Source organism: Eleutherodactylus coqui, chromosome 8 (genome assembly GCF_035609145.1).
Source record: "Eleutherodactylus coqui strain aEleCoq1 chromosome 8, aEleCoq1.hap1, whole genome shotgun sequence".
Taxonomy (NCBI): domain Eukaryota; kingdom Metazoa; phylum Chordata; class Amphibia; order Anura; family Eleutherodactylidae; genus Eleutherodactylus; species Eleutherodactylus coqui.
The window spans coordinates 166216063-166243632 of record NC_089844.1 but is presented as its reverse complement, the minus strand read 5'-3'; the positions used below and the strand labels follow the sequence as shown (position 1 = coordinate 166243632).

General features: G+C 49.8%; 1 pseudogene; it reads right to left on the bottom strand.

The window, feature by feature from the left end:
* Positions 1 to 2841: 2841 nt before the first annotated feature.
* The window catches only part of LOC136577999 (sulfotransferase 1 family member D1-like), a 40715-nt pseudogene continuing 15986 nt past the window's right edge, over positions 2842 to 27570 (bottom strand).

Genomic DNA, 27570 nt, shown 5'->3' with positions numbered 1-27570 from the left:
GGACCTTCAATATAAAATTTTTGGTATTTCCCACCCTTAAGAAATTGTGCTATAATACACATACACACTAATTATATATATATATATGAGCTGCTGTTTCAGATGGTAGAATTTATTATGCTGGCCTTTGTTGCTGTAGTCCAAACAGCAGCACTTAACTTCCCTCCCAATCAAGTTTTTTTTTAGTTAATGCTTCTGGTACCTTCTTTTAAAATACACAAAGGGGGAGGGGCTTAGGACCCTTTTATAGGGCTGCTCTATACCTTTTAACTCTTCGTGTCATCTGTTCAAAACATGAGGTAGGGGAATAAATATGTATATGCGCTGCTTTTGAACTACAGGAAAGAAGAACATATTAAACTCACCCTATATAACCACCTTATAATGTGGCAGGCTTAGGTACAGCGGATCTGTTCTAGTTTACCTATAAATAATGCAGTCACCATATAATGTACTCAATTAACAGCTCTCTACAGTGATAGTCATTACAGTGCAGTTACCTCCAGTGATCACAGGTGACATTTCAGCTTGCAATCGTCCATATACGGTTTTCTTCTCTCTATAGAGAATAGGGACTTTCACCTTACCCCCCATGAATGACCCAACTCCGTAATAGGGACTCCCTCTCCCCATATGCATGCCCCTACTGGGTAATTATGACACTCCCATATGCATGGCCCCACTCTGTAACAGGAACCCCCCCCCCCCCATGCATGGCCCACTCAGTAATAGGGACTCCCTCCTTACCCCCCCACAAATGACCCCACTCGGTAATAGGGACTTCCCCCCCCCCCCCAATATTCATGGCCCCACTTGGTAATAGGAACTCCCCCCCTTCCCTCAAATGACCAAACTCAGTAATAGGGTCTTTCTCCCCCTTCCCCATCCCTATATGCATGGTCCCACTCGGTAATAGGGACTCCCACATATGCATCTCCCCACTAGGTAATAGGGACCCCGCCCATATGCATTTCCCCACTCAGTAATAGGGATTCACCCATCCTCCACATGCATGGCCTCACTAGGTAACAGGGACTCCCCCCAATGTAAATAAACCACATATTGGCTTAACAAAGCAGTTAGCAACCGAAACGTCTTTTCTTACATGGGCTCAATAAAGACTCAGTCCCTTTTATGGATGTGACAATTACCTCATATACACGGACACCCTAGGATACTGCTTTAGAGGTAACAAATGTGTGGGACCCCCCTCATATGCATGGCCCCACTTGGTAATACGGATACCCCATATGCATGGCTCCATTCAGTAATAGGGACTCCCCCCCCCCCCCCTTACCACCCATTAATGACCCAACTCTGTAATAGGGACTCTTCACCCCCACCCCCCATATGCATGGCCCCACTCGGTAATAGGGACTCTTCCGTATGCATTGCTCCACTCGGTAATAGGGACACCCCCCTTACCCCTCATAAATGACCCAACTCATTATTAGGGACTCCCCCACCCCCATATGCATAACCCAACTTGGTAAAAGGAACTCCCTCCCCCCTCTCCCCCATATGCATGGCCCCACTAGATAATAGGGACTTCCCCCTTACCCCCTGAATGACCCAACTCGGTAATAGGGACTTACATCCCCCCCATATGCATGGCCCCACTCGGTAATAGGGACTCCTCCCCTCCCTCCCCTATATGTAGGCCCCACTAGGTGATAGGGACACCCACCCATGCATGCCCCCACTCGGTAATAGGGACTTCCCTGCCCCCATGCATAGCCCAACTCGTAATAGGGACTCCCTCCACGCATGGCCCTACTCAGTGATATGGTCTCCCCTCCCATATGCATTGCCCCACTCAGTAATAGGGTTTCCCCTCCCATATGCATGGCCCCACTCGGTAATAGGGTCTCCCCCCCCAATGTATTGCCCCACTCGATAACAGGGACCCCCCTTCACCATATGCATGGCCCTACTGGGTAATAGGGACTACCCCCCTATGCATGGCCCCACTAGGTAATAGGGACTCACCACTTACCCCCATCCATTGTACGTCTCTCTACCCAAGACAAGATATATCTCAAACTACACACTCAACATGTTGATTCTGGTGTGTGCATACACCAATAAATACCTCTCCCCAGACACGACTATCTGCCTTGGCTCTCGGTCCACAACAATGATGGTTCAGAAGTCATGTCTGAAAGAATCACACACTGTATACTCCTGACTGAAGGAATTAAAATGAAATTGAATCTAAATATTCATACATTCAGTAGTTTCCTGACACTTGGGAATAGGGATCCCCTATGTGGCCCCACTTGGTAATAGAGATCCCACTATGTAGACCCACCTTTATAATGAGACACCCTCTGTGGTCCCGCCTAATAATTGGACCCTCTGTGTAGGCCCATCTAGTAAAAGGGATCCCGCTACGTAGATCCACCCTTAGTGGCCCCACCTAATAATTGGACCCTCTGTGTGGCCCCATCTAGTAACAGAACTCCCTTTATCACCCCAGAACTGGTATCTGATCCATGGTAGAGATTACCTTCATCATTAATACACACAATAGCAGTCTGGCAATGTTACACGCATAGCTTCGTTACTCCTCCTCTCCCCGGTACTCGCTGTACTCCGAGCACTGGAGCCAGGAGGAGGAGTAAAAAAGCTATACGGTGCACATCGCACGCAGCATCAGACAGCTAGTGCGTGTATTAATGATGAAGGTAATCTCCACTACAGACCTAATCAGGTGTGGGGGTCATTAAGGTGCCGAAAGCCCGACAGCACTGTTACCTCCTCGTCCCCAGCCTAGACTTTAAGTAATGACCCGTACACAAATTGGCTGCCATTTACCTGCCAGAAGACGTATTCCTCCACTGCTATAAATCATGAAATGTCTTTATTTTTGGAACGGGGTAAATACAGAAGAAAAGGTGATAAGAAGTCATGGGGCAGTAATAGTATTCTTTAGGATGTCTGTCCATGTGCAATGCGGGCAGAGACTGGGAATGGAAGCGAGACAGTCAGCAGGTCATTGACTCAGACCTCGAAGCGGAAGGTCAGGTCGGTGTCAGACATCTCCCTCTTATAACAGGCATCAAGTAATTCATTGTGAGCCACAGTGAGATGGTTCTTCCAGTCGCCGCAAATTCCTAGAAAGGCAGAAGTGCAGGATTTAGTGACCATAAGTAACACGCTATCAGTAGTTAATAGTAACGCGGAAATAGACGGTACCTTTCCTCATGAAAGGAGAGACCTCGTGGTCCATAACATGGGTCGGGATGGAGCTGTAGTTGGCCATGTGGTTTTCCTTCATGGTCTTGAAGGTTGTACGCTGGTGGATCTTCTCCAGAACATCCTCAGGTAGATACTTCCCCATGTACTTCATTACCTTCCTGATCTCACGTTTTGAGTCCTGTACCAAGCAGATGGAGAAGTTTAGAAAACCGCCTCAACCCCTCATCCAAGGGTACGTCAAGGGTAAGAAAGTTGCACAGAATTTGTAGAGTATCATTAAAGGAGCTGTACAAGAATTTCAAGTTATTCCCTATCCACAGGGCAAAGTGTAACTTGCTGATCGATGGGTCTCATGTCCCCCATCCTCCTCAGTGCGATGTTACTGCACCCCCCAGTAAGGAAGAGACTGAATGAAGCGCTGGTCATATAAGTATACCAGTGATACATTCACTTCTCGCTCGGGTATTTCCATCAGCCCCATTGAAGTGAATGGAGTACTGACCGCACATGAGCAGCCAATGCTGCATTCAGAGTGACGTCACTGCGGGGAGAGAAGCGATCCCCATAAGGACAGGAGAGCAGGACATGGGAGTCCTGTTCTCAAGATTGAGGTGAGACCCCCATTAATCAGTTATTCCCTATCATGTGGTTAGTGGATAACTTGAAATTCTCTTCTGCGCAGCAACGACCCCAGTTGGGACTAGTTGAACAGTGAGCGTCTTCTTCTTGTTGAACTGAGCTAAATGATCTGGCTCAGCAAAAAGCGAAAAAAACTGTCATCATTGCAGGTTATGTGGGCTTAGAGCGGCATCTATGGGTGTGTGGCACCGCTCCATGAAGTCCTACTTCCCCCACCCCCATCGTTTACTTACAGGAGCCGGCTCGTTAGCGGCCGGACCATCACTACTAACAGGGACTGTGCAATTCTATGAAACCAAAGGTTACTCGGTGACTAAATGTACCTTCATACTGCGCAGCAGGGGTGCTATAACATTGCTGCTTCCTGGGTCACTGTACTGACCGCAGGAGACGGGAGAGAGGAGACATGTTAAACTCTACATAGAGCGCTCAGCATCAAGCAACAGACAGCGCAACGCATGTGGGATTGTTAGACTGAAGCCTGTATTGGGTGGTGGCTGGGCACTTTAGTAAGCAGAATCAAAGAAGGGGCACTATAAGCAGATGGGGCCACAGAGGGGACACTAGTAGTAACTGGGGCCACAGTGGGGACAACTAGGAATTAGGGCCATAGATGGGGCAATATTACAAATTTGGGCATTAATAGGAAGCTGGGCCTTAGAAGGGACACTACTAGGAAGCAGGGCCACAGAGGGGACATTATGGGGAATTGGTAAAGTCATCTTGGTATTCTGGGTCGGATGGAGAAGAAAAGGGAAAGTGAACAACTCCAGTCAGAGAGGACATAACCTGTTATCATTAGAGGTAACGGTACTGTAATTACTGATATGGTCTGCAGAGAGCCTGTCTAGAGCAGATATCTACCACTATATAGCGGCAATATTGGTCTTTGTATAGTATTTTTCTCAGTAACAGTATGGCGGTATTATTTGGCTCTTATATAGTTTCACTATTAGCAGTACTGATCTTTGCAGTGGTCTTACTTTAGTAACACTATGGTGGTATTAGTTACTATATGGTGATACTATGTGATCATGGTGGGTCCTTTTTTTCTTGTTTAGAGGTTGGTATGTAGATATCTTGGTTCTGTTATCGTATCTATGGAATGAGCTTGGTTCTGGTATTGTCTCTGTAGTAAATATCAGATTATTATAGAACTTTAGACTCCTTGGGGGTCCACAGTTTCCAGACAGGCCAAGACCCTTGGTAACCGTAATCGGCCCCTGGTGTGCACAATATAGCTACTGATTTGGCTAACCCCCGTCTGTCTAATATAAAGTGAACATTATCTTGGTCATTTCCAGGGTGCTCTGCACTCGGATCTAATCCACAATGGATACCTAGGATGAGTAAATATCTATTGCTACCTCTAACAGGTCCTTGTAGAACAGGTAGAGGACGTCCTTCTGCTGTCTGATCTTCCACCAGCACTTCACATGGTCACTCCATGGCCCAAAGGCAACTATGGGAGAAAGGACAAGTATGAGCATGGACAGGACATCTAGAAGGTGCCTGCTGAGGGTCGTAATTCTATAACAGCGGGGGTCTCACAGGCTGCAGACCACCGGTTTAGTAACTGGTATGTGTTTGGTAGAGGAAGCATTTCCTTGCACCAGAGAAGGCTGCAGTCCAGTTCCCCTACTACAGACCCCTATAGGAGTTAACCCTTATGCTACCAGCATAATGAGAGGATACATTACTTGTACCTGTTCCTTTTAGGATCTTCTGGATATTCTTCAAGCGTCCCCGGATCTGTGTGCACATAGGACATGCGATAAGAGTGATAATATGACACAAATACATCCTTAGGGTTCCGAGCCACGTAAATTATCTGCAGGGAGAAAAGGCGACAAGAAGTTACTGATTCTGCCATGAAAGGAGGGCGAACTAGAGATAGAGATGTGATCGGCCTGATGAGGGAACACATTGATTTATGAACCAGGCTCTACGCAAGAGAGATGGCCCTGGGTATAGGAGCAGGGGGTGATCAGGGTCTACAGGAGGGGAGAAAGCTATTGAACGTGTATGACCACCTTAACTCCTTGACACTAGATGGCATACATAGACGCCCAGCAGCAGCAGGGTTTGTATGGATGGTGAGCCCATCCTGCTCCATACACAGCGAGGGCCAACTGCCTCTGACACCATCCACAACAACTGCAAGCAGCAGTCACACCACTTTTGACAGCGGAATTCAAATGACCCAATCGGCATTAGGGTGTCCCGAATGGCTCCACAGTGATGAGATTGTGCAACACTCCAGAGGGGTGACCCTGGGCACCTGGCTAACGTGAAGAGCTGGGAAGGTTAAGTGCTGACGTGTCACTCGCCATGCTCTGGTCCCGGAGGGATGACATGCTGCCAAGGCCAGTGTAGATTGCATGCCAGGCTTCAACACTCCTTTGGCTGGGAGTGCCAATAAAGGGGATGATAGTGGTGTGTGTGGGTGTTGTAGTAGATATCACTTGTGATGCAACAGTTCCCACATACCATTATTCTATGCGGCGGAGTAATAAACACAGAGAAAGATATAGATATATAACCTCGAGTCCTTAGGAACAGTTAAGGCCCAGTATAACTTTTACCTGAAAAAAGACTTGAACAGGTATTACAGGTACAAGTCGCTTGACGTACTGACAGGCTATAGCTCAGAGGCAGGGAGGATACACAGGATCAATACACTCCAGAGGAGGAGGAGGAGGAGGGGGGGGGGTAAGGAGTCCCCCCACAGACTCTTTGGCAGGCAGTTACTCCAGAAAAGGCTTAGCCTAGATACACCCCACATACGCATGGGTGTCACAATCAAGCACCTCTGTGCGGTCATCCTAGAGTCGGATGGCCGCATAGAAAAACACCTGTATTGTGAATGGGTACCTGCTTTTTTTTTTTTTAAGAAGTTGGGGTCGGTTCTCTCTCCTCACATCAACACTACATGGTGAACATAATAAACATTTAAATACTAATAAATAAAAAAAGGCAAAATTGCACTTCTATTGGTCATCCCATCTCCAAGTAGAAACTTAATGAAGTGATCAAAAAGTCGTAAAAAAAATAAAAAAATAAAATTATATATGTATAAATTTGGTATCGTCATAATCCTACTGACCCATGGAATAAAGTTATCATGTAATTTTTGCCGCTGTGTGTACACTGTAAAAACAATTCCCTCCCACCAAAGATATTGAAATAGTGTCTTCTTCCATTTTACACCATATATAAATGTTTACATTAATGTGAATGATACATTAAAAATAGTAGAATTGAAAAATATAACTTGCGCCACAAAAATAAGCCCTCAGACAGCCACATTGTTGGAAAAATAAGAGTTAAGATTTTTTGTAAGTTGGAGAAGCAAAAAACAAAACAAAACAGTGCCTTTAAGGCACAGGTATCAAACACAAGGACCGCTGCCTCATTTTATGTGGCTCGCGGCGTGCCGACAGACGCTCACCACTGTAGTGATTACCAGCTGGGGTGCCGTAGCTCCCCACTGGAAATCACGTTGGCAGCGCTGATTCTGGCGCACACTCTGACGTCAGTGTGCAGCCAGGATCCTCCTCCCCTGAGTCCTCTGCTCCTCAGTTCCGCAGGAGAGGACTCAGGGAGGAAGTGTGCCAGGCTACACGCTGACGTCAGTGTGCATCCAGGCTCAGCGCGAGCAGAGGAGGAGCGGTGCTGACAGCAAGGAGGAAGTATATGGGTTGGGGTTAATATTGTTATGGGGTTAATATTACTGACGGGGATTTATTACTATGGGGGGTTACTATTACTGTGGGGGTACCCTGTTACTACTGGGGCTACTATGAGAGTCACTATGACTACTGCGACCACTAGAGGGGGGTGAGGGTGTCACCATTATGGCTCGTTCACGAGGGCGTAATAGTGTTTCGGTCGTACAAATACACTGCGTATTTCCACAATAGAGAAAAAAAAAAACACGCAGATGGGCCCACTGAAATGGTGCGCAAATAAGCAGTGAATACACAGGTTTCCTGCGCATTCACCATGTATTTGCGCGGCCCATTCACTTTAATGGCCTATTGCGGTACGTAGTATGTAACATAATATATTGCGGTACGTAGTATGTAACATAATAGGTCATGCTTTGTGAAAATCTATATTCATGTGAATGACTCATTGAAATCAAATCTGTATGGCTTGAGAAAGGTGCTTTGTTGTGCACTGAAACGCGTCGCCTTATTAAAAGTTTCGTCAGACTTTAAACTCCTGGACTACTATTATGCATCTTGGAGCACAGCTCTGCATTGTGTTGAGGACACTCTGAGGAGGGGGCATTTGTGGATCATACCCCCCTCCTTTCAAGTAAGTGTCACACCTCACTATTACTTTCATGTGAATTTGTCCTCAGTTGACTCCATCTTTGAGCGCAGATTCTTTTTTCTGACTTCATGTTTTCATTGAAATCAATGGCTTCTATTCACTGCATATTTTGTACGCAAATACGCTGGTGTGAACAGGACCTCACTATACTGTCTTACAATCGGCCCTTTGAAGGTCACTATAAGCCTGATGTGGCCCTCGGTGAAAAGGAGTTTGACACCCCTGCTTTAAAGGGAAAAAGAGACTGTGCAACTCTTTATATAGGCTGTTTGCAGGCAAGTAGGCAGATTAGGTTCTACAGCAAGTCCAATAGACCTGGATACATTGTAGTAGGGGGACCAAACTCTACAAGACAGATTTTGCTCAAGCAAGAAATGGACCAGACTCTTCCAATAGGCACTGCAAAAAAACAGACCAGGTTCTAAGGGAAGACAGATAGCAAAAGAATCAGGCTGTAAAGAAGGAAAGACCGACCTGTTATATGGACCAGCCTGTTATCTAGAGAGAGGTAGACCTCATCATACAAGCCTTCTATACTGATAAATCAAGAACTACAGCAAGAGTTATAGGCCAGCCATTATAGCATGGGAGGGAAAATGTAAAAGGCCTGGCTATAAGGGGAGGAAAAACGGGGATTCACACCAAAGTGAAGGAAATCAAGACTCCATATCAAACCAGACTCCAGTGAGATCAGCTGTGGTCTACAAAGAACTCACTACCTTGGACTTCTTCTACCAGAAGCTGCTTGGCAGGAGGTGCACGGGTAAATGAGTTTTAATCACGCGGGGAGAGTCCATAGCATCAAGGATCTCCGTTCCTGAGGAAGAGGTGACAAGTTGGACTTATGTATGAAGGAATGTGATGACAACATAAGACATGGACTCCTACAAGGCCGATGGTTCATCAAGGTTTTGGTGTTACCTGCTCATTTATTGGGAAATTCAAACCCCAAAAAAACACTGTAAAATAACTTTATTGGCACCACTTACCTGACGACATGTCAGGCACCGCATACTCCAGAAAGGGCACCCGCTCAAATATGGCTCCACGTTGGCTTTTTGCAACATCTCCATTTTGGAGCATTAAGTCCACAACCTTGCTCACCCAAGTGGTACCTGTAAAGAGTCAACATCTATTGAGCATGGTCATGTGAAGGTCCCCGTTGTCAATGGTAATTAGAGGAGTTGTGGGAATTGACACTGTGCACGGTGCCAATAGTCATGGGTTACTGCTCTACGACTTCAGTTATTGAAAACAGTCTGTAACTTTTGTTGTTAAGTGCAGTTATGCTAGAGAGATAATTCCACACCAAGCCAGGTACGTCTCCTGCCATCAAGCACACCATGGACACAGCTCAGCCGTACTGGAGGAAACGGCTGGCATGTCACTCACCGCCAAGGGTGCTCAGCAGCTGACCAGGAGGAACCCGCCCTGCCGGCAGCCTCCCGAGTAGCTCCTGCAGCCATCCAGAAGGCACCTGCCCTGCCGGGGGCTTAAGTAGCCCCTGCACCCATCCTAGGGAAACCCGCCCTGCCGACAGCCTCCTAAATAGCCCCTGCACCCGACCCAGACCAGGAAGCTTCTCTATTCTGCCTGCCCCAGTCTTCCACACCAGTGTGGAAATCACCATGTGTCAAGCAGCTTAGGCTGCCTGTCCACGGGCATTGCGGTCGCCGCAGGAAACGGTAGACGGATCTCCCCTGTCAACCTATCTGACAGCTAGGCTGACCATGGAGAATCACAACTATTCGCGAAAGCTTCAGACAGCGTGATTTGCCAGCGATTTACCGCCAGCATCACGCCCGTGGACACCAGATGCATTTATGCAAACAAACCCATTCAAGTCAATGGCGGCACCAGGTTACGACCGTTGTCACACACGAACATGCCCGGTTGGAGGCTCAGCGGCGCAAGCCAGCGGTCGGTCTGCTCTGTCAGACCCTGCAGCAGTTCGTGGGCCCTGTGCCTCTTCTCTCCTAAGCTGAGTAGTTTCAGCACGGCCTGCTGACGCTTGCCCACCGCTGTGCTGCCACGCCGCGCGACACCGACTCCTGGCGACGTGCTGCTGCTGACACATCTTGATTGCGAGACAGAGGTTGCGTAGGAGGAGGAGGAGGAGGAGGGTGGTTTAGTGGAGGAAGAATACACCGCCGCAGATACCACCACCGAGCTGGGGCCCGCAATTCTGGGGGTGGGTAGGACGTGAGCGGTCCCAGGCTCTGACTCTTTCCCAGCCTCCACTAAATTCACCCAATGTGCCGTCAGGGAGATATAGTGGCCCTGCCCGCCTGTGCTTGTCCACGTGTCCGTTGTTAAGTGGGCCTTGGCAGTAACCGCGTTGGTGAGGGCGCGTACAATGTTGCGGGAGACGTGGTCGTGCAGGGCTGGGACGGCACATCGGGAAAAGTAGTGGCGACTGGGAACTGAGTAGCGCGGGGCCGCCGCCGCCATCATACCTTTGAAAGCCTCCGTTTCCACAGGCCTATACGGCAGCATCTCCAGGCTGATAAATTTGGCTATGTGCACGTTTAACGCTTGAGCGTGCGGGTGCGTGGCGGCGTACTTGCGCTTGCGCTCCAACACTTGCGCTAGCGACTGCTGGACGGTGCGCTGAGAGACATTGGTGGATGGGGCCGAGGACAGCGGAGGTGAGGGTGTGGGTGCAGGCCAGGAGACGGTAGTGCCTGTGTCCTGAGAGGGGGGTTGGATCTCAGTGGCAGGTTGGGGCACAGGGGGAGAGGCAGCGGTGCAAACCGGAGGCGGTGAACGGCCTTCGTCCCACCTTGTGGGGTGCTTGGCCATCACATGTCTGCGCATGCTGGTGGTGGTGAGGCTGGTGGTGGTGGCTCCCTGGCTGATCTTGGCGCGACAAAGGTTGCACACCACTGTTCGTCGGTCGTCTGCACTCTCAGTGAAAAACTGCCAGACCTTTGAGCACCTCGGCCTCTGCAGGGTGGCATGGCGCGAGGGGGCGCTTTGGGAAACAGTTGGTGGATTATTCGGTCTAGCCCTGCCTCTACCCCTGGCCACCGCACTGCCTCTTGCAACCTGCCCTGCTGCTGCCCTTGCCTCCCCCTCTGAAGACCTGTCCTCAGTAGGCGTAGCAAACCAGGTGGGGTCAGTCACCTCATCGTCCTGCTGCTCTTCCTCCGAATCTCTGTGCGCTTCTCCCTCGGACTTACTCCAATTACTACTACCTGAGTGATAGACAACTGTGTCTCATCGTCATCGTCCTCCTCACCCACTGAAAGCTCTTGAGACAGTTGCCGGAAGTCCCCAGCCTCATCCCCCGGACCCCGGGAACTTTCCAAAGGTTGGGCATCGGTCACGACAAACTCCTCCAGTGGGAGAGGATTCGGAACCATTGCCGCCCATTCTGGGCAGGGGCCCGAGAACAGTTCCTGGGAGTCTGCCTGCTCCTCGGAATGTGTCATTGTAATAGAGTGAGGAGGCTGGGAGGAAGGAGGAGCAGCAGCCAGAGGATTCAGAGTTGCAGCAGTGGACGGCGCAGAATTCTGGGTGGTCGATAGATTGCTGGATGCACTTTCTGCCATCCATGACAGGACCTGCTCACACTGCTCATTTTCTAATAAAGGTCTACCGCGTGGACCCATTAATTGTGAGATGAATGTGGGGACGCCAGAAACGTGCCTCTCTCCTAATCCTGCAGCAGTCGGCTGCGATACACCTGGATCAGGAGCTCGGCCTGTGCCCACACCCTGACTTGGGCCTCCGCGTCCTCGCCCGCGTCCACGTCCTCTAGGCCTGCCCCTACCCCTCAGCATGGTGTATTACCAGTAGTGCAGAAACAGAATGCTGTAATTAAATGTGCCGCTTATTGGCCTGTGGTTGGAGGCTGACTTCGTTTACGGAACGCACAGCAGAGCCAGGAAAGAATTTTGCGCAAGCCTGCTGTAACACTTAGCTGGCTGCTTATTAATTAGGACTACTACCCCCAGCAGAGACGCAGTACACTGAGGACGGTCACAGGCAGCCCAAATAGATTTTTTTTCCCCAAATTCTTTGGAACAAGTCCACTGCCTATATAGACAGTATATCTCTTTCACCTTTTTCACTGTCCCTGCCTCAGCACTACTGGCCCTATACTATGTAAAATTACTGCAGACTGTTTCCCTCTGGAGAGGATGACAGCGGTGATGTGTAACGCACAGCAGAGCCAGGAAAGAATTTTGCGCAAGCCTGCTCTAACACTTAGCTGGCTGTGTATTAATTAGGACTACTACCCCCAGCAGAGACGCAGTACACTCAGGACGGTCACAGGCAGCCCAAATAGAATGTTTTTTCCCAAATTGTTTTGGAAAAGCCCACTGCCTATATACACAGTATATCTCTTTCACTGTCCCTGGCTCACCACTACTGGCCCTGGACTATGTAAAATTACTGCAGACTGTTTCCCTCTGGACAGGATGACAGCGGTGATGTGTAACGCACAGCAGAGCCAGGAAAGAATTTTGCGCAAGCCTGCTCTAACACTTAGCTGGCTGCGTATTAATTAGGACTACTACCCCCAGCAGAGACGCAGTACACTCAGGACGGTCACAGCAGCCCAAATAGAATGTTTTTTCACAAATGTTTTTGGAAAAGCCCACTGCCTATATACACAGTATATCACTTTCACTGTCCCTGCGTCACCACTACTGGCCCTGGACTATGTAAAATTACTGCAGACTTAGGACGCAATGCTCTGCATGGCCGATATACAAAAAAAAAAAAAAAGTGCAACACTGCAAAAAGCAGCTTCAACAGTACTGCACACAGTCAGATGTGGCCCTAAGAAGGACCGTTGGGGTTCTTGAAGCCTAAAATCACTCCTAACACTCTCCCTATAGCAGCTCCACCATCAGCAGCACTTTCCCTGAGCTATGTCAGAATGCATCTGTGGCGAGCCGCGGGAGGGGCCGATTTATATACTCGGGTGACACCTGATCTCGCCAGCCACTCACTGCAGGGGGGTGGTATAGGGCTTAAATGTCGCAGGGGGAAGTTGTAATGCCTTCCCTGTCTTTCTATTGGCCAGAAAAGCGCGCTAACGTCTCAGAGATGAAAGTGAAAGTAACTCGAACATCGAGTGGTGCTCGCCTCTAGTAACGAGCATCTCGAACACGCTAATACTCGAACGAGTATCAAGCTCGGACGAGTACGTTCGCTCATCTCTAGTACCGATCCATCTGGTGAGAATTTGATGGATGCAGATAAGGCTTGTAAGATATCAGTACAAATAACAAAAGACATGAATTACAACAAGCCCCTGCAGAACATTCTCTCAGAGACAGTACAGTACTAACAGCATTCAGCAGTGATACAGACATCCAACCAATCACAGAACTGACATTTACCCAAAAAGCAAAAACATACCTCAAAATCCCTACATGCTTTCCACTTTCAAGACAATTAATTTATGTAATTCATTACAAGTTTCTTATTTCATCAACATCTTTCTTTCTATGACCTTGAATTTTATCTCTCTATGAAATAGAACAACAACCAAGACTCTAGAAAGTGGCCAGAACATTCAGACTCCAAACAACACCAATCATTAGCAACAACAAGAGGTATATTTCTCTGCACAGACTATCAAACACGGACGGCAGGGGAATAGTTAAACACATAGAAAAGACAACATGCTAAGCGCTTTTGACATGGCAGCATTTTTAACCCTTGTATTCTTAAAAGCCCCCACAGCCGTGAGGAGGGTATAACTTTCTTACACTTTCTTACACTTGTATGACGGAGACTAAGACGTACAACAAAGATTAGATTACATAACATCAAGACATACAAGACAAACAATGATGGTTATTTGTCACATAATTGTCAACAGATTCTGCATGAACTTGCTTTATGTCCCAAAGGAACACAGACTATAAAGGATTCCCTTTCTCTGATAACTGCCGTATCTACACTTGCCTCAATCCATCTGTCTAGCTTACTTTTATCCAACCTTTGACTATCTCTGAATCTTTCCCAAACTCGTTGGTCTAAGGTTCCCAAAATTCTAAACACCTGCTTTTCTCAACAACTTACTACATTCTCTAGCGGTTTTCTATATTGTCTGTTCTTTTTAAGTCCTATCTGTTGATATATTTTATAGGCTTGCCTACAAATGTCCTTCCCTTTCCCCAATCTTATTATTTCAATGGGTGTCAAGAAAGTCTGAGACTGGTCGGACCCCATTCTAACTATGGACTTAGCTCTCGATTTACCACTATTGTCCCTACTGCCGAGTCCGCAACTGGCAGGATACTTATGGACTTTTCAGTCCCTTCTGCCACGTCCGCAACGGGCAGGATATTTATTTAGGGCCCTCCTGCCAAGTATTGGCAGGATACTTCTCTTCTGCGAGTCCGCAACTGGCAGAAATACTTATGGACTTTTCAGTCCCTTCTGCTACGTCCGCAACAGGCAGGATATTCATTGGCAATATCTTTACTTCTTACGGGGATAGAGGAAGGACCACAGCTTGCCTTGCTGGGCGGCTTTTAGTAATCTTATTACAAATTACAGCTAACATTATGAGTGCAGCAAAAAGCAATAATTTCTACAGCAGACAGCATGGCAATATACACACAAGGGTTCTTCCGTCTAGCACGGTTACTAAGAACACCGTAAATAACAGGCAGTAGCGTCCTATAAAGATGCAGCGACTCACCTCCTGTCAACACGTTACCGAAGTCAGGGGAGCCCAGAGCTGAAGTGGTAAGTCAAGGGCTTACCTTACACCGGTGTTTTGTAGATCTGGGGTCCCGTGGCCTCTGGTCCGGCTGGTCGGCAGGTAGGGTCGTCAGGTATCGGCTGCAGGTAAGAAGTTAACTTTTGCCCCACGTTCTGGCGCCAAGTAATGTTAGGGGGGTCACAAGAGGACCCGTCAGCTGATGCTGTCTGCTTCCCAATCTGTTTGAATCTTGCGAGTATACTCTGAGGAGTTCAATGGATACCACACCGTATGTTTTAACCAAAGAAATGCCTGTTTAATGTACAATGTATTCAATCTTCATACATTTCTATGAAGCAAGTGGCTTTATGCCAGATACAATTAAAATTAATATGCACATGTATTGATTTAAAACATCTCAGCCTCTTATCAGTATGTCTTCCTCTGTGTAGGTGTAATCGGGAGGTACATTCCTGTAAGCTTGTTAGTAAGTTTCAACTAGAATTGTTTAAAGATAAGAACAGGACAGAAACCTAGTGGTAATCCAATTAATATTTCCAGGTGCATCATTCTAACTGCAATCTAACATTTTTCTCAAGTGAAAGTTGAAATTAATACAAAATATATGTGTATTATAGCAGACAAGCAAAGAGACAACATGGAGCCTTTGTAGTCCATTTTAAAAGCGTCAAACGTTACACGTATTTGTGGTTAAGCTTAAGAAGATGAAATACACTTATCTTTCTCTTTAGAAAAGCATAAACACGAATTAACCCCTCACAATATGACTGCCCCACTGACCTCCTGCTGCAATACTGACCAAAATGCCTGCCCCACTGACCTCCTGCCACCATACACACCATATGACTGCTCCACACACCTCCTGCTGCAATAATGACCATATGACTGCCCCACTGACCTCCTTCCACCATACAGACCAAATGACTGCCCCACTGACCTCCTGCTACCATAAAGACCATATGACTGTCCCACTGATCTCCTGCTACCATAAAGACCATATGACTGCCCCACTGACCTCCTGCCACCATACTGACCATATGACTGCCCCACTGACCTCCTGCCACCATACAGACCATATGACTGCCCTACTGACCTCCTGCCACCATACAGACCATATGACTGCCCTTCTGACCTCCTGCCACCATACACACCATATGACTGCCCTTCTGACCTCCTGCCACCATACACACCATATGACTGCCCCACTGACCTCCTGCTGCAATACTGACCATAAGACTGCCCCAATGACCTCCTGCCACCATACAGACCATATCACTGCCCCATTGATCTCCTGCCACCAAACAGACCATATGACTGCCCCACTAACCTCCTGCCACCATACAGACCATACGCCTGCCCCACTGACCTCCCGCCACCATACAGACCATATGACTGCCCCACTGAAGTCCTGCTGCAATACTGAACATATGCCTGCCCCACTGACCTCCTGCCACCATACACACCATATGACTGCTCCACACACCTCCTGCTGCAATAATGACCATATGACTGCCCCACTAACCTCCTTCCACCATACAGACCAAATGACTGCCCCACTGACCTCCTGCTACCATAAAGACCATATGACTGTCCCACTGATCTCCTGCTACCATAAAGACCATATGACTGCCCCATTGACCTCCTGCCACCATACAGACCATATGACTGACCTCCTGCTGCAATACTGACCATATGACTGCCCCACTGACCTCCTACTGCAATACTGAACATATGCCTGCCCCACTGACCTCCTGCCACCATACACACCATATGACTGCTCCACACACCTCCTGCTGCAATAATGACCATATGACTGCCCCACTGACCTCCTTCCACCATACAGACCAAATGACTGCTCCACTGACCTCCTGCTACCATAAAGACCATATGACTGTCCCACTGATCTCCTGCTACCATAAAGACCATATGACTGCCCCACTGACCTCCTGCCACCATACTGACCATATGACTGCCCCACTGACCTCCTGCCACCATACAGACCATATGACTGCCCTACTGACCTCCTGCCACCATACAGACCATATGACTGCCCTTCTGACCTCCTGCCACCATACACACCATATGACTGCCCTTCTGACCTCCTGCCACCATACACACCATATGACTGCCCCACTGACCTCCTGCTGCAATACTGACCATAAGACTGCCCCAATGACCTCCTGCCAACATACAGACCATATCACTGCCCCATTGATCTTCTGCCACCATACAGACCATATGACTGCCCCACTGACCTCCTGCCACCATACAGACCATATGCCTGCCCCACTGACCTCCTGCTGCAATACTGACCATATGACTGCCCCACTGACCTCCTGCTGCAATACTGACCATATGACTGCCCCACTGACCTCCTGCCACCATACACACCATATGACTGCCCCACTGACCTCCTGCTGCAATACTGACTATATGACTGCCCCACTGACCTCCTGCCACCATACACACCATATGACTGCCCCACTGACCTCCTGCTGCAATACTGACCATATGACTGCCCCACTGACCTCCTGCCACCATGCAGACCATATCACTGCCCCACTGACCTCCTGCCACCATAGAGACCATATGACTGCCCCACTGACCTCCTGCCACCATACAGACCATATGACTGCCCCACTGACCTCCTGCCACCATACAGACCATATGACTGTCCCATTGACCTCCTGCGAACAAACAGGCCATATGTAAGCCCCATTGACCATATGACTGCCCCACTGACCTCCTGCCACCATACAGACCATATGACTGCCCCACTGACCTCCTGCCACTATACAGACCATATGACTGCCCCACTGACCTCCTGCCACCATACAGACCATATGACTGCCCCACTGACCTCCTGCCACCATACAGATCATATGACTGCCCCACTAACATCCTGCTGCAATACTGACCATAGGACTGCCCCACTGACCTCCTGCCACCATACAGACCATATGACTGCCACACTGACCTCCTGCTGCAATACTGACCATATGACTGCCCCACTGACCTCCTGCCACCATACAGCCCATATCACTGCCCCACTGACCTCCTGCCACCATACAGCCCATATCACTGCCCCACTGACCTCCTGCCACCATACAGCCCATATCACTGCCCCACTGACCTCCTGCCACCATACAGCCCATATCACTGCCCCACTGACCTCCAGCCACCATACAGACCATAAGACTGCCCTACTGACCTCCTGCCACCATACAGGCCATATGACTGCCCCACTGACCTCCTGCCACCATACAGGCCATATGACTGCCCCACTGACCTCCTGCCACCATACAGACCATATGACTGCCCCACTGACCTCCTGCCACCATACAGACCATATGACTGCCCCACTGACCTCCTGCCACCATACAGACCATATGACTGCCCCCCTGACCTCCTGCCACCATAAAGACCATATGACTGCCCCACTGACCTCCTGCCACTATACAGACCATATGACTGCCCCACTGACCTCCCGCCACCATACAGACCATATGACTGCCCCACTGACCTCCCGCCACCATACAGACCATATGACTGCCCCACTGACCTCCTGCCACCATACAGACCATATGACTGCCCCACTGACCTCCTGCCACCTCCTGCAAAAATGACTTTCATGATGGTAAGGGGAAAACAGTTATAAACTACAAGAAAGTAAACTACTGGTGACAGGACAAAATTGTTTGATAATTCCTATGCATAAATGGAGGTGTGCAGCCTCTACAAAGGGGAGGAGCCATCATAAAGGGGAGGGACCTGTAGAACAGCTTTGACATTAAATACACGGTAATATATTAAACACAATCCACATTCCGTGTAGAAACACTAGGTGGCAGCAACACACCATTGCATTGTACTAGTGAGAGCCTTGGTAGTGCAATGTCGCCACCTAGTGGTAGTAGATACTGATTACAAACTAATACAAACAAGTGTAATCAGTGATTTTTTATAAATCGTTCTTCTGCTGAGCGATCTTGTCTGCACCGTGTATATAGTGCATCCCTTATATATAGTACATCACTCAAGTATAAATAGGGGGAAATAAGATTATATGGGAACAATGGATACATTACCTCCACAATACACTGTGCATGCACAGACCCCTCCGCCATGCAGACCATATGACGGCCCCACAGACCTCCTGCCACCATACACACCATATGACTGCCCCACTGACCTCCTGCTGCAATACTGACCATGTGATTGCCCCACTGACCTCCTGCCACCATACAGACCATATCACTGGCCCATTGATCTCCTGCCACCATACAGACCATATGCCTGCCCCCCTGACCTCCCGCCACCATACAGACCATATGACTGCCCTACTGACCTCCTGCTGCAATACTGACCATATGACTGCCCCACTGACCTCCTGCCACCATACAGATCATATGACTGCCTCGTTTGCCTCCTGCTGCAATACTAACCATATGACTGCCCCACTGACCTCCTGCCACCATACAGACCATATGACTGCCTCGTTTGCCTCCTGCTGCAATACTGACCATATGATTGCCGCACTGACCTCCTGCTACAATACTGACCATATGACTGCCCCACTGACCTCCTGCCACCATACAGACCATATCACTGCCCCATTGATCTCCTGCCACCATACACACCATATGACTGCCCCACTGACCTCCTGCCACCATACAGACCATATGCCTGCCCCACTGACCTCCTGCCACCATACACACCATATCACTGCCCCACTGACCTCCTGCTGCAATACTGACCATATGACTGCCCCACTGACCTCCTGCCACCATTCAGACCATATGACTGCCCCACTGACCTCCTGCCACCATTCAGACCATATGACTGCCCCACTGACCTCCTGCCACCATTCAGACCATATGACTGCCCCACTGACCTCCTGCTGCAATACTGACCATATGACTGCCCCACTGACCTCCTGCCACCATTCAGACCATATGACTGCCCCACTGACCTCCTGCCACCATTCAGACCATATGACTGCCCCACTGACCTCCTGCTGCAATACTGACCATATGACTCCCCCACTGACCTCCTGCCACCATACAGACCATATGACTGCCCCACTGACCTCCTGCCACCATACAGACCATATGACTGCCCCACTGACCTCCTGCTGCAATACTGACCATATGACTGCGCCACTGACCTCCTGCCACCATACAGACCATATGACTGCCCCACTGACCTTCTGCCACCATACAGACCACACGACTGGCCCACTGACCTCCTGGCACCATAAAGACCATATGACTGCCCCACTGACATTCTGCCTCCATACACACCGTATGACTGCCCCACTGACCTCCTGCCACCATACAGATCATATCACTGCCCCACAGACCTCCTGCTGCAATACTGACCATATGACTGCCCCACTGACCTCCTGCCACCATACAGACCATATCACTGCCCCACTGACCTCCTGCTGCAATACTGACCATATGACTGCGCCACTGACCTCCTGCCACCATACAGACCATACGACTGCCCCACTGACCTCCTGCCACCATACAGACCATACGACTGCCCCACTGACCTCCTGCCACCATACAGACCATACGACTGGCCCACTGACCTCCTGGCTCCATAAAGACCATATGACTGCCCCACTGACATTCTGCCTCCATACACACCGTATGACTGCCCCACTGACCTCCTGCCTCCATACACACCATATGACTGCCCCACTGACCTCCTGCCTCCATATACACAATATGACTGCCCCACTGACCTCCTGCCTCCATATACACAATATGACTGCCCCACTGACCTCCAACCACCATACACACCATACGACTGCCCCACTGATCTCCAACCACCATACACACCATATGACAGCCACATTGATGACCTGCGTCCATACACACCATATGACTGCCCCACTGACGAGCTGCCACCATACACACCATATGACTGCCCCACTGACGACCTGCCACCATACAGACCATATGACTGCCCCACTGACCTCCTGCCACCATACAGCCCATATCACTGCCCCACTGACCTCCTGCCACCATACAGCCCATATCACTGCCCCACTGACCTCCTGCCACCATACAGCCCATATCACTGCCCCACTGACCTCCTGCCACCATACAGCCCATATCACTGCCCCACTGACCTCCTGCCACCATACAGACCATAAGACTGCCCTACTGACCTCCTGCCACCATACAGGCCATATGACTGCCCCACTGACCTCCTGCCACCATACAGGCCATATGACTGCCCCACTGACCTCCTGCCACCATACAGACCATATGACTGCCCCACTGACCTCCTGCCACCATACAGACCATATGACTGCCCCACTGACCTCCTGCCACCATACAGACCATATGACTGCCCCACTGACCTCCTGCCACCATAAAGACCATATGACTGCCCCACTGACCTCCTGCCACTATACAGACCATATGACTGCCCCACTGACCTCCCGCCACCATACAGACCATATGACTGCCCCACTGACCTCCTGCCACCATACAGACCATATGACTGCCCCACTGACCTCCTGCCACCATACAGACCATATGACTGCCCCACTGACCTCCTGCGAACAAACAGGCCATATGTAAGCCCCATTGACCTGCTGCTGTACAGACCATATGACTGCCCCACTGACCTCCTGCCACAGTACAGACCATATGACTGCCCCACTGACCTCCTGCCACCATACAGACCTTATGACTGCCCCACTGACCTCCTGCCACCATACAGACCATATGACTGCCCCACTGACCTCCTGCCACCATACACACCATATGACTGCCCCACTGACCTCCTGCCACCATACAGACCATATGACTGCCCCACTGACCTCCTGCCACCATACAATGTGACTGCCCCACTGACCTCCTGCCACCATACAGACCATATGACTGCCCCACTGACCTCCAGCCACCATACAGACCATATGACTGCCCCACTGACCTCCTGCTACCATACAGACCATATGACTGCCCCACTGACCTCCTGCCACCTCCTGCAAAAATGACTTTCATGATGGTAAGGGGAAAACAGTTATAAACTACAAGAAAGTAAACTACTGGTGACAGGACAAAATTGTTTGATAATTCCTATGCATAAATGGAGGTGTGCAGCCTCTACAAAGGGGAGGAGCCATCATAAAGGGGAGGGACCTGTAGAACAGCTTTGACATTAAATACACGGTAATATATTAAACACAATCCACATTCCGTGTAGAAACACTAGGTGGCAGCAACACACCACTGCATTGTACTAGTGAGTGCCTCAGCGGTGCAATGTCGCCACCTGGTGGTAGAAGATACTGATTACAAAATGATGCAAGCACAAGTGTAATCCGTGATTTTTTATAAATCGTTCTTCTGCTCAGCGATCCTGTCTGCACCGTGTATATAGTGCATCCCTTATATATAATACATCACTCAAGTATAAATAGGGGGAAATAAGATTATATGGGAACAATGGATACATTACCTCCACAATACACTGTGCATGCAGAGACCCCTCCGCCATGCAGACCATATGACTGCCCCACTGACCTCCTGCCACCATACAGACTATATGACTGCCCCACAGACCTCCTGCCTCCATACAGACCATATGACTGCCCCACTGACCTCCTGCCTCCTTATACACCATATGACTGCCCCATTGACCTCCCGCCACCATACGCACCATATGACTGCCCAACTGACCTCCAGCCACCATACACACCACTTGACGGCCCCACTGACCTCCTGCCTCCATACACACCACATGACGGCCACACTGACCTCCTGTCACCATACAGACCATATGACTGCCCCACTGACGTCCCGCCACCATACACACCATATGACGGCCACACTGACCTCCTGCCTCCATACACACCATATGACTGCCCCACTGACCTCCTGCCTCCATACACACCACATGACTGCCCAATTGACGACCTGCCACCATACAGACCATAAGACTGCCCCACTGACCTCCTGCCACCATACAGACCATATGACTGCCACACTGACCTCCTGCTGCAATAATGACCATATGACTGCCCCACTGACCTCCTGCTGCAATACTGACCATATGACTGCCCCACTGACCTCCTGCCACCATATAGCCCATATCACTGCCCCACTGACCTCCTGCCACCATACAGCCCATATCACTGCCCCACTGACCTCCTGCCACCATACAGCCCCTATCACTGCCCCACTAACCTCCTGCCACCATACAGCCCCTATCACTGCCCCACTGACCTCCTGCCACCATACAGCCCATATCACTGCCCCACTGACCTCCTGCCACCATACAGCCCATATCACTGCCCCATTGACCTCCTGCCACCATACAGACAATATAACTGCCCCACTGACCTCCTGCCACCATAGAGACCATATGACTGCCGCACTGACCTCCTGCCACCATACAGAACATATCACTGCCGCACTGACCTCCTGCCACCATACAGACCTTATGACTGCCCCACTGACCTCCTGCTGCAATACTGACCATATGACTGCCCCACTGACCTCCTGCCACCATGCAGACCATATCACTGCCCCACTGACCTCCTGCCACCATAGAGACCATATGACTGCCCCACTGACCTCCTGCCACAGTACAGACCATATGACTGCCCCACTGACCTCCTGCCACCATACAGACCTTATGACTGCCCCACTGACCTCCTGCCACCATACAGACCATATGACTGCCCCACTGACCTCCTGCCACCATACACACCATATGACTGCCCCACTGACCTCCTGCCACCATACAGACCATATGACTGCCCCACTGACCTCCTGCCACCATACAGACCATATGACTGCCCCACTGACCTCCTGCCACCATACAATGTGACTGCCCCACTGACCTCCTGCCACCATACAGACCATATGACTTCCCCACTGACCTCCCGCCACCATACAGACCATATGACTGCCCCACTGACCTCCTGCTACCATACAGACCATATGACTGCCCCACTGACCTCCTGCCACCTCCTGCAAAAATGACTTTCATGATGGTAAGGAGAAAACAGTTATAAACTACAAGAAAGTAAACTACTGGTGACAGGACAAAATTGTTTGATAATTCCTATGCATAAATGGAGGGGTGCAGCCTCTACAAAGGGGAGGAGCCATCATAAAGGGGAGGGACCTGTAGAACAGCTTTGACATTAAATACACGGTAATATATTAAACACAATCCACATTCCGTATAGAAACACTAGGTGGCAGCAACACACCATTGCATTGTACTAGTGAGAGCCTTAGTAGTGCAATGTCGCCACCTGGTGGTAGTAGATACTGATTACAAACTAATACAAACACAAGTGTAATCCGTGATTTTTTATAAATCGTTCTTCTGCTCAGCGATCCTGTCTGCACCGTGTATATAGTGCATCCCTTATATATAATACATCACTCAAGTATAAATAGGGGGAAATAAGATTATATGGGAACAATGGATACATTACCTCCACAATACACTGTGCATGCAGAGACCCCTCCGCCATGCAGACCATATGACTGCCCCACTGACCTCCTGCCACCATACACACCATATGACTGCCCCACTGACCTCCTCCTGCAATACTGACCATATGATTGCCCCACTGACCTCCTGCCACCATACAGACCATATCACTGGCCCATTGATCTCCTGCCACCATACAGACCATATGCCTGCCCCGCTGACCTCCCGCCACCATACAGACCATATGACTGCCCTACTGACCTCCTGCTGCAATACTGACCATATGACTGCCCCACTGACCTCCTGCCACCATACAGACCATATGACTGCCTCGTTTGCCTCCTGCTGCAATACTAACCATATGACTGCCCCACTGACCTCCTGCCACCATACAGACCATATGACTGCCTCGTTTGCCTCCTGCTGCAATACTGACCATATGATTGCCGCACTGACCTCCTGCTGCAATACTGACCATATGACTGCCCCACTGACCTCCTGCCACCATACAGACCATATCACTGCCCCATTGATCTCCTGCCACCATACACACCATATGACTGCCCCACTGACCTCCTGCCACCATACAGACCATATGCCTGCCCCACTGACCTCCTGCCACCATACACACCATATCACTGCCCCACTGACCTCCTGCTGCAATACTGAGCATATGACTGCCCCACTGACCTCCTGCCACCATTCAGACCATATGACTGCCCCACTGACCTCCTGCCACCATACAGACCATATGACTGCCCCACTGACCTCCTGCCAATATACAGACCATATGACTGCCCCACTGACCTCCTGCCAACATACACACCATATGACAGCCACATTGATGACCTGCGTCCATACACACCATATGACTGCCCCACTGACGAGCTGCCACCATACACACCATATGACTGCCCCACTGACCTCCTGCAACCATACAGACCATATGACTGCCCCACTGACCTCCTGCCACCATACAGACCATATGACTGCCCCACTGACCTCCTGCCACCATACAGATCATACGACTGCCCCACTAACCTCCTGCTGCAATACTGACCATAGGACTGCCCCACTGACCTCCTGCCACCATACAGCCCATATCACTGCCCCACTGACCTCCTGCCACCATACAGCCCATATCACTGCCCCACTGACCTCCTGCCACCATACAGCCCATATCACTGCCCCACTGACCTCCTGCCACCATACAGCCCATATCACTGCCCCACTGACCTCCTGCCACCATACAGACCATATCACTGCCCCACTGACCTCCTGCCACCATAGAGACCATATGACTGCCGCACTGACCTCCTGCCACCATACAGAACATATCACTGCCGCACTGACCTCCTGCCACCATACACTCCATATGACTGCCCCACTGACCTCCTGCTGCAATACTGACCATATGACTGCCCCACTGACCTCCTGCCACCTTGCAGACCATATCACTGCCCCACTGACCTCCTGCCACCATAGAGACTATATGACTGCCCCACTGACCTCCTGCCACCATACAGACCATATGACTGCCCCACTGACCTCCTGCCACCATACAGACCATATGACTGTCCCACTGACCTCCTGTGAACAAACAGGCCATATGTAAGCCCCATTGACCTGCTGCTGTACAGACCATATGACTGCCACACTGACCTCCTGCCACAGTACAGACCATATGACTGCCCCACTGACCTCCTGCCACCATACAGACCATATGACTGCCCCACTGACCTCCTGCCACCATACAGACCATATGACTGCCCCACTGACCTCCCGACCATACAGACCATATGACTGCCCCACTGACCTCCCGACCATACAGACCATATGACTGCCCCACTGACCTCCTGCTACCATACAGACCATATGACTGCCCCACTGACCTCCTGCCACCTCCTGCAAAAATGACTTTCATGATGGTAAGGGGAAAACAGTTATAAACTACAGGAAAGTAAACTACTGGTGACAGGACAAAATTGTTTGATAATTCCTATGCATAAATGGAGGTGTGCAGCCTCTACAAATGGGAGGAGCCATCATAAAGGGGAGGGACCTGTAGAACAGCTTTGACATTAAATACACGGTAATATATTAAACACAATCCACATTCCGTGTAGAAACACTAGGTGGCAGCAACACACCATTGCATTGTACTAGTGAGAGCCTTAGTAGTGCAATGTCGCCACCTAGTGGTAGAAGATACTGATTACAAACTAATACAAACACAAGTCTAATCAGTGATTTTTTATAAATCGTTCTTCTGCTCAGCGATCCTGTCTGCACCGTGTATATAGTGCATCCCTTATATATAATACATCACTCAAGTATAAATAGGGGGAAATAAGATTATATGGGAACAATGGATACATTACCTCTATAATACACTGTGTATGCAGAGACGCCTCCGCCATGCAGACCATATGACTGCCCCACTGACCTCCTGCTGCAATAAAGACCATATGATTGTCCCACTGACCTCCTGCCACCATACAGCCCATATGACTGCCCCACTGACCTCCTGCTGCAATACTGACCATATGACTGCCCCACTGACCTCCTGCCACCATACAGACCATATGCCTGCCCCACTGACCTCCCCCCACCATACAGACCATATGACTGCCCTACTGACCTCCTGCTGCAATACTGACCATATGACTGCCCCACTGACCTCCTGCCACCATACAGACCATATGACTGCCTCGTTTGCCTCCTGCTGCAATACTAACCATATGACTGCCCCACTGACCTCCTGTCACCATACAGACCATATGACTGCCTCGTTTGCCTCCTGCTGCAATACTGACCATATGATTGCCGCACTAACCTCCTGCTGCAATACTGACCATATGACTGCCCCACTGACCTCCTGCCACCATACAGACCATATCACTGCCCCACTGACCTCCTGCCACCATACAGACTATATGACTGCCCCACAGACCTCCTGCCTCCATACAGACCATATGCCTGCCCCACTGACCTCCTGCCACCATACACACCATATCACTGCCCCACTGACCTCCTGCTGCAATACTGACCATATGACTGCCCCACTGACCTCCTGCCACCATACAGACCATATGACTGCCTCGTTTGCCTCCTGCTGCAATACTGACCATATGATTGCCGCACTAACCTCCTGCTGCAATACTGACCATATGACTCCCCCACTGACCTCCTGCCACCATACAGACCATATGACTGCCCCA